The sequence below is a fragment of the Anomalospiza imberbis genome, chromosome W (assembly GCF_031753505.1).
Source record: "Anomalospiza imberbis isolate Cuckoo-Finch-1a 21T00152 chromosome W, ASM3175350v1, whole genome shotgun sequence".
Lineage (NCBI taxonomy): Eukaryota > Metazoa > Chordata > Aves > Passeriformes > Viduidae > Anomalospiza > Anomalospiza imberbis.
This window is the reverse complement of record NC_089720.1, coordinates 7,415,666-7,432,047: the sequence shown is the minus strand read 5'-3', so window position 1 is coordinate 7,432,047 and position 16,382 is coordinate 7,415,666.

The window sequence follows — 16,382 nt, the reverse complement described above, 5'->3', positions numbered from 1 at the left end:
TTTTCCCTTTACATCTTTGTTCTCTTATCACTGTCATGTTGGGTCTCAGCAAATAAAGTTTCCCAACGCTGCATGGACCACCTTTGACATTGGATGGGATGGCAGGACAAATTCTGTCCCCACAAATGAAAAAGATTCCCTGCGGTAATTGCAATGGAACCTTGTTGGAGAGTGTGACCATCACTGTTGTGAAATTGCACCAAGATGTCACATTTCCATATATAATGTAATTCAGGGTTACATCTGTTATCTCATCCTTATTTTGTTTTGACCCAGGAAGACTAAATACTATACAAAAACCCATCTTCACTGAGCCGAGAATTTCCAATTCTTGAGGTTCATGAGGAGCCTAGGGAGAAATTTCATCCAAACACCCCAACCGTCCACTGGATTCAAAATGAATTGTGACAGTCTCAAAGAGATGTTTTTTGGAATTGGCCATTTGTCTACTGGTAAACCAACTAAACGTGGAGAATGGCTTCCTCGGCCTTGAGTGAGTCAAAGAAATGATGTCCAGACCTGACGCATTGGCTAGAGTCTCCCAAACATTTTCCCTTGGTTGACTCACAGACAAGGCCGTGTTGCTTAAAGCAGCCAGGGAAGGGATAAGGCAGAAGCACGATACCTGCTCGAGTTTCATGCTTATCCCCTGCAAAAATCGAACTCACGACCTTCAGATTATGAGACTGATTTGGGCAAAAATCTGCAAACCTCAACACAACCCTCCCTCACAAAACCCCAGTCCACAAATTCTGCATGCAAGATGAAAAGATGACTGATGTCTGTGATGTCAACCACAATCCTGGCACTGGTTCATGTCTGCGTGCTTGCTTCTGTGCTTCCGGGGTCACCGCCTGCTTGTTTCTGGACTCGATATGGTTTCACGTGTTTCGCCAGAATCCACTTCCGTCCTGCATCTGTGGAGGCACAAGCACACTCCCTGCCCCAGGCCACCAGCCGGAATGGGCCCTCAGTCTGCCCCATCTCCAGGCCTCCAATCAAAACTAAAGGATTCTCCCTTAGTTTCGCCTGGGCGCTATTCAAAAAATGCCTGACAACTGGTGGAGCAGGTTCTGCGAAGGAGCTGTTTGTTAAACCACATCTGAGGCATAGCGTCTGCCTCTCCCCTTTTCTGTTTATCTAAAAGAAATTTTAAAGTGTGGTGTGTCCTCTCAATGATGGCCTGGACCATAAGAGAATGAGGAATGTCAAAACTATGATGAACACCCCAATTTTTCAAGAATGTATCAAGGGTTTGTCCTCTGTAAGTTGGGCCATTGTCTGTTTTGACTTCTTGAGGAACACCCAATGATGCAAATGTTTGCAAAAAATTGCTGACATGTATGCTTTGCTGTTTCACCTATGTGCAGGGAGGCAAAGACTGCGCCTGAGAAAGTGTCCACTGTCATGAATATTTTTGAATCTCCTGAAGGACAGGTATTTTGTGGCATCTGTCTGACACAACTGCAGACTCTGCAATTCTCTTGGATTGACTGCTCCTGTAGAAACAAGAGGCTGCACGAGCTGAAAATCAGGGCAAGCACTTATGATGGCCTTCACTTGATCTTTAGAAATGTGAGATGTGCGCATGAGTGCTTGTGCATTCTGATGAAAGAACGCATGACTCAGTTTTGCCTGTTCAAAAATGTTCGGCAAGGTGTTTGAAACTATCATGGTCAGTTTGTCTGTTCGTGCATTTCCCTCTGCTAGGAATCCTGGAAGGGAAGAGTGTGCTCTGATGTGGGAGATAAAATATTTGTTTTCTCCGCCGTAGGACACTCTGCATGCTTACAAAATAACAATACAAATCCTCATTATCGACTTTTTTCAGAAGTGACCCGTCTATTCTTTTGACTATGTTCACTTACAAAATGACTTGACAAAATGAACAAACAGCTGAACAATTCAACAATGCAACCTGAAAATCCTTGGATCTTTGCAATGCCCAGTCATGATAATCTTTTTTCAAAGGCAGGTAAATTGTTGTGAATGCTTTGCCCCTCATTGCTAACAATCTGGCTCTGGCCGTGATTATAACCTGGGCTGTCATTGCTAATGAAAATTGTTTTGGGAGATCTGAAATTCTACAACATCACTGATTCCCACACCAATGAAAAAACCCAAAGTCCACAATCTTCTGTGGGTGAAACACAAGGGTTGAAATCATGGTGCAGTCCACATCTATGTGCCTTCTTCTCTACTTGTGGAGAGGTCAGTGCTTTCTTGCATTTGATAGATTCTTCACTGAAATCCACCTGGACGTTGTACCTGTTAAAACACAAACAAATCCAATGTCCCTGCAGGGACTGGAGGATTTTCTCAAGATCCTGGAAGTGAAGAATGGATCCTGATGTCAAAATAAAACATTGGTCAGTTCTGCTTTGCAAAATTGCATAGAGAAACATGAGATAACGATATAAGTTGCTATTACTAACAGTCTTTGGTTATGAACATGAGAAAACATCAAGAGCAGAACAATGCATGTAATAAAGAAGAAAATAACAGCAATAAGAAATAAATTGGATAATAAACATAATCAATATCACATGTGAAATCACACAATTACCAAGCACTACAACACTGAATTGTTGTCCCAGAGTCTGCGGCAGTTGATAAACCTTAAAACAACAGAGAATTGGAGAAATCATGTCCAGATTCATGTCTCTCCAAACTCCCTTTAAACATAGGCTCAGCTGTCATATATGGTCAAATTGCCAAGCCTAAATGACTTGAATATTTTTTGATGCAGAAAACATCTGGGTCAGTCATTCCATCCAAATAGAGCTAGAGCTAGGCCAGAGCCCGAACTCTAATTGGAGGGTATCACTTAACACTTTTTAAAACAAAACTCTTAAAAAGAGCAGATGTGAGTAACAAAACCTTAGGGTTAAAAACCAATCAAACCATCAAGTAATTGAATCCCTCTGAAGTTTCTTTCAGGATAGAGATTCTTCAAACACAGCAAACCTCTTCTTCAGAGATCTGAAAGTGGTCACAGTCGGGATTGTGAACCAGGATCTGGACACTGAGAGTGTGAAGGTGGAGGAAGTGCAGCTGCATGAGAGACTGATTACCTTGTATGAAACTAAAACCCAAAAAAGAAGTTAATGTTACAACCGAACTCTGCCAGAGTACTTCTGTAATAATAATTGAAGAAGGCCACAAGACTAGTAGTCTGGATAAAGAAAACACATGAGTAGTTAAGAAACAAAAAGCAGGATCCGGAAGAGACACATGTCTTGTAGGTGATCACACAAAGAGATAGTAAAACACATGAAAGCTGGCTGCAAATACTACAATACCTTAATAATAATTCCTATCACAAAAATCAGAGAATTCACATTATATAATCAAGTTATCAACAGTAAGTGTTTGAAAGGGGTTAAGACAACCTTTTTAAAGCATTCATATAACATTAACAACAATCACTGTTCATCAAAATTGCCTATAAAAACCCAAAAGTAACAAAGGTTACAAATTCGTTACCAACAATCCCTAAAAGTCTGAATCATTGCGGAATCAGCTGATGACCCTGCAGATAGAATCTGACTGACATTTCCCAAATGCTCTGTCTTCAGAGACATTTTTGGTAGTTAAATCATTACTAATACTTTTATCTTTACACGGCGGTTTCCCTCCCTAGGAAGCATTTTTCACAGTAAAATATTTCCATCTATGTAATATTTGAAATAACGTTGATTTGCATAGTGTTCCCCTTTTTTACATCTTGGACAATGACTTGGTGCTGCCGTGTTTTCTGTGGAGTTGCATTTTCTGTTGAGAAATTGGATAAAACACTGTGAGAGTTCTTGAAAGTTTTTCATCCTGTGCTTGAAGGAGTTTCCCAGCCTGTTCTCCCCAAACATCTGCTTGAATTGCTGCAATGTGCTGAGGTGGGCCCACCATACTGCATGTCTCTATCATTTCAGTCATTGTGGGTTGTGTTTCAGGCATGGCATTGTCATTTGCAAAAGCGAGACTTCGAAGCAAGTGTGGCTTTGCCGCTTCATCAGTCACTTGTTGGTCCACTGCTTGAGTGAGGCAATCAATGAATGAAGTGAAAGGCCCAGAGCGACTTTGCTTTACTTCTATGTCAATACCTTCTGGACACCCCTCCCCCTCTTGTTTGAGGCATGGGGAGGAAATTCTGTGGTTGTGCACGCAGGGAAAATAAGGGTGCAATGGCTGAACCCGCCATCGATGGCATTGCAGATGACATCGGGGTAGACATATAGGGAATATTTACAGACCATGCAGAAAGGGTGCTGCCACCTTGCTCTAGAAAGGAGGTTTGAAGAAAGCGTCCATTATGTCATGGTCGGAATTCTTGAGCATATTTCCTTGAGCTGGAAGAAAAGCTGTCATAAAAAGTCTTTTGAAAATGGAAAAACATGTGGATAAATCATGGAGCTGGTCTGTTGCCCTGGAAAGCAAACGCTTTGGGCAAGCAGATGATGTGCTGGAGTCTTGTTTGTTGTTTGCCAAAAGCAGAGTAGGATGTGTGATGGCATAGGAATGTCTTGTTCTCTTGTGATGGAAATAACATTTTCGTCGCTGGCATCCTGCGTTGCAGGGAATTGTCGTTCTGGATCATCAGTGTCTTGAGCTGTGGTTTCCAGTTTTGGAAGTGCTGTGTCATGTCCGGCGATTTCCCATTTACCTGGGAATGAGCTGTGGTTTCCAATTTTGGAAGTGTTGTGTCTTGTCCGGCAATTTCCCATTTACCTGGGAATATAATGACTGCATTCAGTTCACTTAAAAAGGAAACTACAAAAAAATGTCATAATACGATTGAACTGGCTGCAGTGGTGTTGTTGTTGGATAGTATCGTTGCATGGAACCCATGTCCCAGCAGCCGAAAGTGGCCTCAAGGTTTCCACAATCACCTTATGTACCAGTGCGGGAACAAGGGGGAAGGGACAGAAAAGCTCAGGATGGAACCATTGGGAGAAAATGGGGGGTGAAGGGGCAAACCATTACAGAACTGTTACAAAGATATAAAAACACAATACAACAACTCCTCCTTTTTGTTTTAAAAAGGAAGGAGGAAAAACTTAAGGAAGGAAACTAAAGTTTCAGTTTTTAAAATTGCCTCGACCCAGCCCAAGAGTCCCATCCTTTAAAGAGTCCAGTCAGCCAGTCTGAATCTGCAGTCTTGCTGAGATGGAATGCGCTGAGCGGGAGCAGCAGCTGCAGGATGGGTCTCAGCTTGGTGTTCATGCTGGCTGGGTCCAGATCAGTGAAATCTGAAAGGACTCTTGTAAACAAAAGACATTAGGATAGAGGGAGGAGTTAGGGGTTTAAAGGGTGTGACGTCTCTTCCTCCTCCAGCAAGTGCTGACCACCTGTGCCGTGGTCCTGGACCTGGATACTTTGGGAACATAAGGTTTCACCCACTTGGAGGGGACCCACTTCAAACCTGAGGGGGTGGACACGCAGGCATATCCCCTCCCCCAGGTTATCATTTCATAGGGTCCCTGCCTCTCCCATGTTTCTGGGTTCTTTAACCAAGACAGGTGGATGAGCCTTTAGGCTGGTCTGACTACTTTCCAGAAAATGCCTGGTAATAGGTGGATTCAAGTTCTCATATGTGCAGTTTAAGAAATTGATGGTAAACAGTGCTTTGGACAACCGTACTTGAGGGGATCCCACCTTCACCGCCTGTTGCTGTTGATGCAGAACCCTTTTTAGGCTCTGGTGGGTCCTCTCCACCATGGCTTGGCCTGTTGGGGAACAGTGGATGCCAGTTTTGTGCTCTATTCCCCATTGTTGCAGGAAGCTCCGGAAGTCCTTGGACTTGTACGCTGGGCCGTTGCCTGTTCTGATGACTTTGGGGATGCCCAGGATGGAGAAGGCCTGCACCAGGTGTTTTTTGGTGTCAGAAACCTTCTCTCCTGTGTGGGCTGAAGCGTAGACTGCACTAGAGAAAGTATCCACTGAGACATGGACATATTTGAATCTGCCAAATGACTGGATGTGAGTCGCATCCATTTGCCACACCTCACAGCTTCTCAAACCCCTAGGGTTTTTCCCTGAGCTCAGGGATAGGAGAGAAATTTTTGGCAGTTGGGACATGTGGCCACAGTCGCTCTGGCCTGTTCTCAAGTGATGTGAAACTGACGAACTAGGCCAGGTGCATTTTGATGGAAGAGCTGGTGACTGATTTTAGCCAGACTGAACACATCTGGAAGTGGGGCCATCTGCAAAGGCACTGCGAGGGCATCAGCTCTTTGATTACCCTCGGCAATGAACCCTGGCAGGTCGGTGTGCGACCTGACATGCATCACATAAAACAGTTGCTCTCGGTGGGAGACTAATTTTACCTGTTTTGAGAGCAACTCATACAATGCAATGTTGGAGACTTCCTGCAAGATTGCATTCTCTGCTCTGGACACTACACCTGCTACATAGGCCGAATCTGTGACCAAATTAAATGGTTCAGAGAACCTCTCAAAAGCTCTGACAACAGCGGCCAACTCAGCTACTTGATGTGATCCTTCCACCTCGGCAACATCTGCCTCCCACTGCTGAGTCTGAGGATCTTTCGAGGTCACGACTGACTTGTGAGATGCTCCTGACGCGTGTGTAAACACTGTCAGTGCCTTTAGAGGTGTTTTGCTCTGAATGGGTTTTAGTGACAATGTAAGTTGGACATACAAATTGAAAATTTTGTGGGCTGGTCAATGAATTGAAATTTGACCAGTGTAACTGTCCAATGCAAATTGCAGTGCTTCGTTTTCCTGAAGCAGATGTTCTAACATCACTTTGGATAGATGGCCCGAATCTAATTTTAATGGAATGTGGATGCCGTCAAAGTCCCACCTTGCCAACTCCCTGATCTGGACCCTTACTTCCCGGATCAGTTCTGCCACCAGCTCTTGTGGCCATGTCATCCTTTTGGACCTGTTGTGACTAAGGAAGACCCACTCTATGATTAAGAGTGGGTCCCTCTGGTCCTGGTCCTTCTTCCCTACTTGGGTGACCTCCCATTGGAAGATCACCCCGTGGAAGTGTGGTAGCTTACCAAGAATGATAAATTTGAAGGGCAGGCCCAGTTGGTAACGGTGGGCCTGCCTGGCAGACATCATGTCCTGCACTTTCTCCAGTGCAGCCCTCGCTTCCTGGGTAAGGGTCCTAGGAGAACTAGGCTCCTCTCCTTTTAATAAATTGAAAAGGGGGGCTAGGTCTTCGGTGGAAATACCCAGCCAAGGCCTCACCCAGTTCAAAGAGCCACACAGTTGCTGGACATCAGCCAAAGTCCTGATGTTATTCTTGATGGCTAATTTTTGTGGAGCAATGGTCCGCTTCCCGATCTCCAGGCCCAGGTACTTCCAAGGTGGCATTCTCTGAACCTTGTCTTCACGGAGCTCGAACCCTGCAACAACCAAAGAATTTATTGTTAGGTTAAGCGTGTGGGTAAGTATGTCTTCATTTGGGGCACACACTTGGATGTCATCCAAATAATGAAGGATGATGGCATCCTTCATGGCTGCACGGACTGGGGACAGCAAGGAAGAGACGTACCACTGGCAAATACATGGCCTGTTTTTCATTCCCTGAGGAAGAACTTTCCAGTGGTATCTCTTCCTTGGGACTTCTTGGTTAATAGTGGGAACTGAGAAGGTGAAGCGTGGGGCATCGTCAGGGTGAAGGGGAATTTGGAAGAAGCAGTTCTTAATGTCAATCACGGCCAGATTCCAATTTTGGGGGAGCATCGCTGGGGACATCATCCCTGGCTGGAGAGAGCCCATGTCTTCTATTACGCTGTTGATTTGACAGAGATCGTGGAGGAGCTGCCATTCGTCTTTGCCTGGTTTTTTACGTACAAAGACGGGGCAATTCCAGGGAGATGTGGTTTCCTGGATATTCCCCTTTTTTAGCTGCTCGTCTACGAGTTCCTCGAGCGCCTTGAATCTTTGTTTATTGAGCAGCCACTGTTCTACCCAGACTGGAGAATCTGTTTTCCAATTGAGTTTCTGGGTAGCGCGCTTTTCAGTGACCGCTGCCCAAAAAACCTGGGGGGTTTCTGGGATGTCAATTCTGACCCCCCACTGGGCCATCAGGTCTCTCCCCCACAAGGGTGCCGTATAACCTAAAACGAATGGGCGTATAGAAGCTAGTTGCCCATTCAGCCCCTCAATTTGGATGACAATCTAGGACTGTTTTGCTAATTGAATGCCCCCAACACCTTGTACATGTCCAGCTACATCCTGCAACTCCCAATGTGACGGCCATTCCCAGGAGGGAATGATAGTCACATCTGCCCCCGTGTGTAGGAGTCCAACTAAGGTTTTGTACTCCCCCTCCCGGTGTAACTCGCGTGAGATCTTTGGTTTTTCAGCCCCTAGTACCTGAGTCCAGGCGATGGTATGATATGTGTTTTTCCTCTGTCCCTGGTTCCACGAAGGCTCAGGCACTGGGATGGCCTGGGCGATGACTTGGCCTTTGGGCAGGTACAGTGGTGCGTGAGTGCAATGCAGCCAAAGGACGAGTTTCCCTGGGTCTGATGTCACGAGACCCCGGCGAATGTGAATATCTAAAGGTGTGTATTTGGGGTCCCCAAGAACGACATACTTACTACAGTTGTTTCCCCAAGTACCAGGTTCCTTGGGGTTCACTGACACGAAATGCCTCTTGGTATTACAAAGATGGAGGGGCTGTGTCAGAGCCAACCTGAAAGGCACATTATGAGAATCAGCGGTTAAAACAGGTCTTGGTTGGTGTGGGTGAGTCAAGTCCGGTGAAGCAGCCATGTTAATGTTTGGTCCCCCCCCCCCACAGATGTTCTCGGCCCCGCCCCATTTCTATCATCGCGCAGGGAGGGACTGCGCTTAATTTTTAGTTTTTTGATGGCCCTCCTTCAGAGACAACCTTTTGTTTTTGTTGGGCCTTCCTGAAGTTAAGAAACTGTTGCCTCAATGGGCAGTTGTGCATCCAATGCCCTGGATCACTGCAAAGATGGCACTGTGGGTCAGCTGGGGGAGGTCTCTTAAATGTCTGTGGAGTGCGCAGCGGCTGGCTGCTGGATGGCAGGTCAGGAAAGTCGACGGCTGCCACTCTCCTCAGTTATCTCTGTTTGTGATGTTGATCCGCGGATGTGACTGTGACTTTCCTCGCACACACTTCTAACATGGACTGCAGGGTTGGCGGTGGGTTGAGGGGCAGGCTCAGGATTGCAGCTTTACACTTTTCATTGGCATTTTGCCGAGCGATCTCTATAAGGATTCCCTGCCGCACTTCTGGTTCTTGTACTTGAAGGTCCACCGCCCTGCTTAGTCGCGCAACGAACTTAAGAAAAGACTCAGAGGGAAACTGAGTTATAAACAGAAAATAATCAATGGGGACATCCAGTCGCATCCCAAAAGACGCCTTTTCCGCTGCCTTCACAGTCTCCCGGAGAGCCTCCCTAGGTATTTTTGCGGCTTGTTTTTCCCCCTCTGCCCATTCCCCCTCCCTGCAAAGGTGATCAATGGACCACAACAACTCGTCATCATCCATTGATTTGTCCTCAGCCTATAGTGTTGATAAAGCGGACCGTGCTTCCTTTTTCCATGCTGCTTCCCATATTAAAAACTCTGTTGAGGATAGCAAGCATGAGAAAAGTGTACGGAGATCCGCAGGAGTTAAAACATTTCCCGATAGAGTAGCCTTCACCAGTGCCTTGAAATATTTGCTGTTCCTACCACACTTTTTTGAGCTTTGCAGAGCTCTTTGTTGATCTGGTAGTCAAGTGGGGACCATTGTGGCTTGGGTGCCCCCCCACTCTTCCTAGGGATATAGGTGACTGAAGCAGCGGTGAGAGCAAGGATAGAATCAGGGTTCTGGTTCACAGACCCCCCCCCACCCCAGAAGCCTGAGTGTGGGAACTGGGGGAGGGGTCATGGGAACCGTGGGGAAAAAGTATGACGTCAGAGGGGGTGTGGTTAGGACATGGGGAGGAGAGACATGACTGACACATTCCAGAGTGGGCAGAATGGGGGGGGTGTGGTTTGGGGGGAGATGGGAGGAGCTGGAAGGGAAGGTGGGTCGCTGGAAAGAGTGGAGGAGTCAGGACCCAGGAAGGGGTTGGTTGATGGGCAGAAAGGGTTTAGGGGAGCGGGCAAAGGATCATGGCAAGAAGGCCACGTGGCGGGGCCTGCCACATGGCGTCCGCCATCTTGTGCCTCAGGGGAAATTTCTTCTGAGATACTAAAGTGAACAGTGGACTTTTGGGACGGAGCTGTACAACGCGGAGAAGTAGGGGGACAGGAAAGATCCCGAGAGGTCTAGCCAGGACTGCTTGGGCGGGGGTCTCGGGGATTCTGTGGGGAAACAGGGGGACGAAGGCCCCCCTGCGGCTCTTGTCAGGCTGTTCCCTTTAGAATTGCCGGTTTGGGGCAGACAGGGGAGGTATGAGGGTTAGGACAGGGAGAACTAGGGTCACGTTTGCTCCTGTGTGGCTGTTCCTGCATTTCAGAAGAGGCTCTGAAAGTATTTTCAATTTTCATGGGTAGGAAAGCGAACCTAGAAAGGGAGGAATCCCCTAGCTGCAACAACTCACTATGCACTAGATCCCAAAACTCCAAATTATGAATTTGGTCAGCCGAAACATTTGGAAAATGCAGGATCAACCACTGAACATACTTTTTAACTTCTCTTTTATGAAACACAATCCCATTCCTAAAAAGGACACCCACAACTTGGCAATAGACTCCCTTATGTGAAACAGAAAGCCGAGCACCCATTGTGGCTGATGTTAAATCTGTTTCTTAAAAACACACTACTCAGGGAAAGAACAAAAGGAAAAGAGAAACTCCTGCTGCTGGCCGCCTGCTAAAAGGTGCTGCGCAGCAAAATAACAGCTACTGCAGTAGCGAAAATCCTCCAGAGAGGGGAAAAAAGTTGACTCTCGTCCCAGAACCAGGCAGGGAAAAAGAGTACCAGAGAAAAGCAGGCAAAGAAAGCTTCCCAACCCACCGGGAGGGAGAACAAAAAGGGAGAGAAGATACTCACCACTCCGAGGCTGGCAGAAGGAAAGGAAAAGTGCTGAATAGTATCCTCCTTGTGGAACTGACCACGCAGGGCTCTGTGGCTACCAGTTCCTTCCCTAGGAGCATTACCCACCAAAAAGGGGTCTCTGCTCCTGGGGTTGTTTGCCGGCCATGAGACGGAGTCCAAACGCCGCTGCAGAATAAATCCAACAGGACGTCCTGCCTTCTCCTCCATGGGGTGTGGCAATGTCCTCAGCTGCCACGTGGGGGCCAAACTGCTGCCGTGCTAATCCTGAAGCCCCCTGGCTTCGCCTGCCCAGCAGAGGCGCGGTCAGCTGCGGGGGACACTCCCGTTTCTTGTGGCAGATTTGGGGGCCGGCTAAGACAGAGCGCTTCGCTGTCTGCCTTGTATGGAGGAGAGGTGGAGTCCGAGGAGATAATCAGAGAGTCGACTCAAGGCTGGGGAAAAAGACTCAGGGTTAATGCAAGCTCCAGGGAGCTCAGAATTCCATGTCCCAGCAGCCGAAAGTGGCCTCAAGGCTTCCACAATCACCTTATGTACCAGTGCGGGAACAAGGGGGAAGGGACAGAAAAGCTCAGGGTGGAACCATTGGGAGAAAATGGGGGGTGAAGGGGCAAACCATTACAGAAGTGTTACAGAGATATAAAAACACAATACAACAGCTCTGTTTGTTTTCTCTAAACGACCTAGAGATAACCAGCCTCCCACTCCCCCCATGCTGCCAATCTGGGACTAAAATGCAAATAAAAACCCCTTGGGATCATGGGAATGTTTTTAGGGGAGAAAGACACCCCTAAATAAAGAACTAAACAGACTAGAGGGGGCTAGACAAATGCCCTAGCTGAGGAATAGGGAAATACAGCCCCTGATTGACTTTTGCCTGCCACCATCACCTAAAAAAGACTAGACTAGACTAGGCTGTGGGAAGCGGAGATGGAAAGACAGAACTTCCAGAGGCTGCCACAAGGGAAGGAGAGGGGACAGCTGTTGTTCTGGACTTCAGCAACAGACTCTGCACACCTCCTCACCCTTTGACTACCAGTGTGCCACAAGGAAAGAAGAGGGGATGGCTGCTGCTCTGGACTCCAGCGACAAACTCTACATCCCTCCTTCCCTTTCGGCTACCTGGGAACAGCGACAAGGTTTGAAAGATAAACTATCCTCAGCACCTGTTCTAAGCCTGCCTGACCTTAAGAAAGAGTTTTACCTGTTCGTGAGCACAGAAGGGGGAATCGCATATGGGGTATTAACTCAGGAGGGGGGAAGACATAAAAATCCAATAGCCTTCCTCACAAACCTACTAGACGCAGTAGCCAGAGGATGGCCAACTTGCCTGCAAGTAATCGCAGCAGCAGCTATCCTGATAGAAGAAGCCCAAAAGTTGACCCTGCAAGGGAAAATCAAAGTCCACACCCCCCACAATCTCAAAACAGTACTAAGCCAAAAGGCTCAGCAGTGGTTGTCTGACTCTAGAATATTGAGGTATGAGATCATCTTAATGAACACAGGTGACTTAGAGTTAGTCACCTCCAAATGTCTAAGCCCTGCACAATTTGTTGCCGGAGAACCCCTGGCTGATCTAGAACATGATTGTGTTGAACTCATAAATCTGCAGACCAAAGTGAGAGAGGATTTAGAAGATGTACCCTTGCCAAATGGGAGGTCCCTTTCTATCCCTTTCTATAGATGGGTCCTCAAGAGTAGTAGGAGGGAAAAGAGCCTCAGGATATGCTGTCATAGACGGGGAAGACATGAAAGTCACAGAAAAAGGGAAACTGTCCTCAAACTGGTCAGCCCAGTGTTGTGAAGTCTATGCTTTGAAAAGAGGATTAGACCTGTTAGAAGGAGACCAAGGAACTATTTACACAGACTCACAATATGCGTTTGGGATCATCCATGCCTTCGGAAAAATTTGGGAGGAGTGTGGCTACCTAAACTCCAAAGGGAAGAACCTGGTACATGAGAAACTGATAAAACTAGTATTAGAATCCTTACAAAAGCCCACAGAGATAGCTGTGGTGCATATAAAGGGACATTAGAAAGGACACACCCGTGAAGGAAAGGGAAACCGATTAGCAGATCAGATAGCTAAAGAAGCAGCCTTAGACTCAAGGAATCCAGTTAAAGCTTTTAAAATAGAAGTAGGACAGAGTAGAGAAAGAAAAGAAGAAGAACCAAGGTTCAGTGAAAAAGAATTATAAATCATAAAAGAACTAGAATTACATCAAGGGGAACAAGGAGAATGGTTAACTCCTGATGGGCCAAAGTTCCTAAATAAAGCCCTTGCTCGAAGAGTGCTAGTAGAGTTACATGAATTGACCCACTGTGGAATCCAAGGTTTGTGCGACCACTTTTTACAGGAAAATTTATGTCTTGGAGTATATGGTCTGGCAAAGGCAGTCACAAGAGGGTGTGCGATTTTCCTGAAAACTGACCAAAAGATAATGAGAAAAACAGCACGTGGGGGGGGGGGGGGGGGGAGGGGAAACTTGCTTTGAGACCTTTCCAAAACATACAAGTAGATTTCACTGAAATGCCCTCTGTGCAGAGGTGCAAACATTTACTAGTGATCGTAGATCATCTCACTCACTGGGTGGCGGCTTTCCCAACCAGAAAAGAGGCCGCGCAGGAAGTTGCAAAAATAATCTTAGAAAACATCATACCACGATACGGGCTAGTAAATAACATTGACTTTAACCGAGGTTCAAATTTTGTCGCTCAAACTTTACATCAAGTAACAAAAGCCCTGGGGATAAGGTGGAGATTGCACACCCCATGGCATCCTCAAAGCTCTGGAACAGTGGAGAGGATGAATAGAACTCTTAAAAATGTGTTAACTAAATTAATTGAAGAGACAAAGACGAATTGGCTCAGGTGTTTACCTCGTGCTCTCTTGTGCATCAGAACCAGACCTCGGTCCGACATAGGGGTCTCTCCCTATGAAATGATATTTGGACTCCCTTTTTTAATCACCCCTTTCAGTACAGCAGATTATCTGGAAGGTAGCAACTCAGGAATATTTAGAGGTCATAGGAAAATCCCTAGAAGGCCTCAGAAACAAGGGGTATCTGCCCCAAACTTCCCCTCTGGACACCAATGCCCACAACATCACTCCTGGGGATTGGGTGTTGATAAAATCCTGGAACACCACCACTCCTTTAACACTCAAATTCGAAGGACCTTTCCAGGTACTACTCACCACACACACTGTGGTGCGAACCCAAGAAAAAAGCTGGACCCACGTCACCAGAGTCAAAGGACCAGTGCCAACCCCCAGACACCGGACCAGACCCAACAGTGTCACCCGCCTCCTCTTGTGCATGGACAGTAATTAAGAGGCCAGAGGACTTAAAATTAGCTTTAAAGAAGACTTGCTAGAGACTGATATACAGTAAGGTGTTAATAAATGTTTCTGAGTTAAAGTGCCATAGTAAAGGTTTAAGTATTTTGTAATTATTTAATAAGTGTCCTTTAGCCAAAAGAGTTAATTGAAAAATTTCTAATTAGAGTGTTATTAAGTCTTACTTAGTTTCTAAAGAGTGGGAGAATTACCATCAGACATCAGTAAAAGCATACAAATGCCAAAAGAAGCTAACCCTCAAAAGCCAAAGACTAAGTTGATGCGGGCTTAAGCCCGATCAAAGAAATAGAGGGGGCATTTGTAATGAACAAAGTTTCCTGATACTCCCGGTCAGGGCCTTCCTCATTCCCATGGCAACACTGAAACAACTACTAACTCTAGCTGAGTACCGATATTGAAATGTTAATTAGATAATTGCTCTGTTTGTTTTCTCTAAACGACCTAGAGATAACCAGCCTCCCACTTTCCCCATGCTGCCAATTTGGGACTAAAATGCAAATAAAAACCCCTTGGGACCATGGGAGTGGTTTTAGAGGATAAAGACACCCCTAAATAAAGAACTAAACAGACTAGAGGGGGCTAGACAAATGCCCTGGCTGAGGAATAGGGAAATACATCCCCTGATTGACTTTTGCCTGCCACCATCACCTAAAAAAGACTAGACTAGACTAGGCTGTGGGAAGCGGAGATGGAAAGTCAGAACTTCCGGAGGCTGCCACAAGGGAAGGAGAGGGGACAGCTGTTGTTCTGGACTTCAGCAGCAGACTCTACATCCCTCCTTCCCTTTAGGCTGCCTGGGAAAGCTGCAACTGCAGGGGCGAGCTCCGTGTCGGGCCCCCTGCCCAGCTGATCTTTTTAGTAAAGAGCTGAACATTAATAAAGGCATTAGCCCTGTTCATTTCAGGTGTTTCTGAGGCCTGTGCTCGGGCTGTAGAAGGCAAGGCTGACTCTGACCGCGGGCAGTGCTGAATTCAGGGACACAGTCGTAGTTTTGGCTCCCTGGAGCCCGCGGCGGCTTGGATTCCCGGAGTGGGGGGGCACAGCTGTTGCCGTGTGGTCTGTCGGCGTTTGAGAGAAAGCAGGCAGGGAAGGGCGACTCCGCACAGCTGCTACAAACATTAGTGAGCACCGATTGCAATTTTTGGGTCTGTGTTTGCAACTCCTGGTCCACAATCCAGACCGTGTTCCCGTTCGCTTGTTACGAGCGGTTTCTGTTCTTTTGCAAACTCCGTCTGACCCCGGCTCATCTCCGCCGGGCTCTGCGAACCTGCTGAAAGCAAAGCTGTACTTGTTACGTTTAAAAATTGCCGCGGTGTCACTGAGTCCGCCCTGCTGGCACTAAAAGCAATTCCACTGGCATCAAGCTGTGTTACTTCCTTATTTTCCGCTGTTTGCGGTGGCTGCACACTTTGCATAGTGATCCGCCTGCTCTCGGGCTGGTCCCCAGTAATTCAGGGGGTCCCTTGTCTGTGGACAGCGCCTCCTCTTGTTGGAGACGGAGCAGAGTGGGATGTGCATCCTCGGGAAACGATGGCTGCCCGAACTCGGCGATGCTTGACCGCATCGGCCGCCGGCGAGGCACGGCCGCCTCGTCAGTGCAGAAAGGGGTGGTGGCTGTGGCTCCAAGGGAGACGGGAGGGGCAGCGGGTTGGCTTGGGTGTGTGCAGGGAGCATGCATCGTTCCTGGCACGGACTGAGCCTGCGCGGACTGCCGGGAGGGGCGTGTGGTGACATCAGACCCGCTTGCTGTGAGTCCCACCCTCCATGGTGCGGTTTGGGCTTCAGGGGCGGGAGTGGGAGGGACCTGGATGGCACCGGCCGGCCCCGGGGCCGCTCTCACTGAATGAACGAGCGGGGCGTGCCCTTGTGATGTCTTTTTTGGAGGCTGGGTGATGACAGAGGCTGTGGGCAGCCCGCCGAAAACCGAAGGTGTTGCCACTGAAGTGTTGGGTGCCTGTGATACCTCCCAAAGTGGGGAAAGGGGCTGGGGAAAGTGGCAGGGGGAAGGGCATCTCTTCCAACCCCCCCC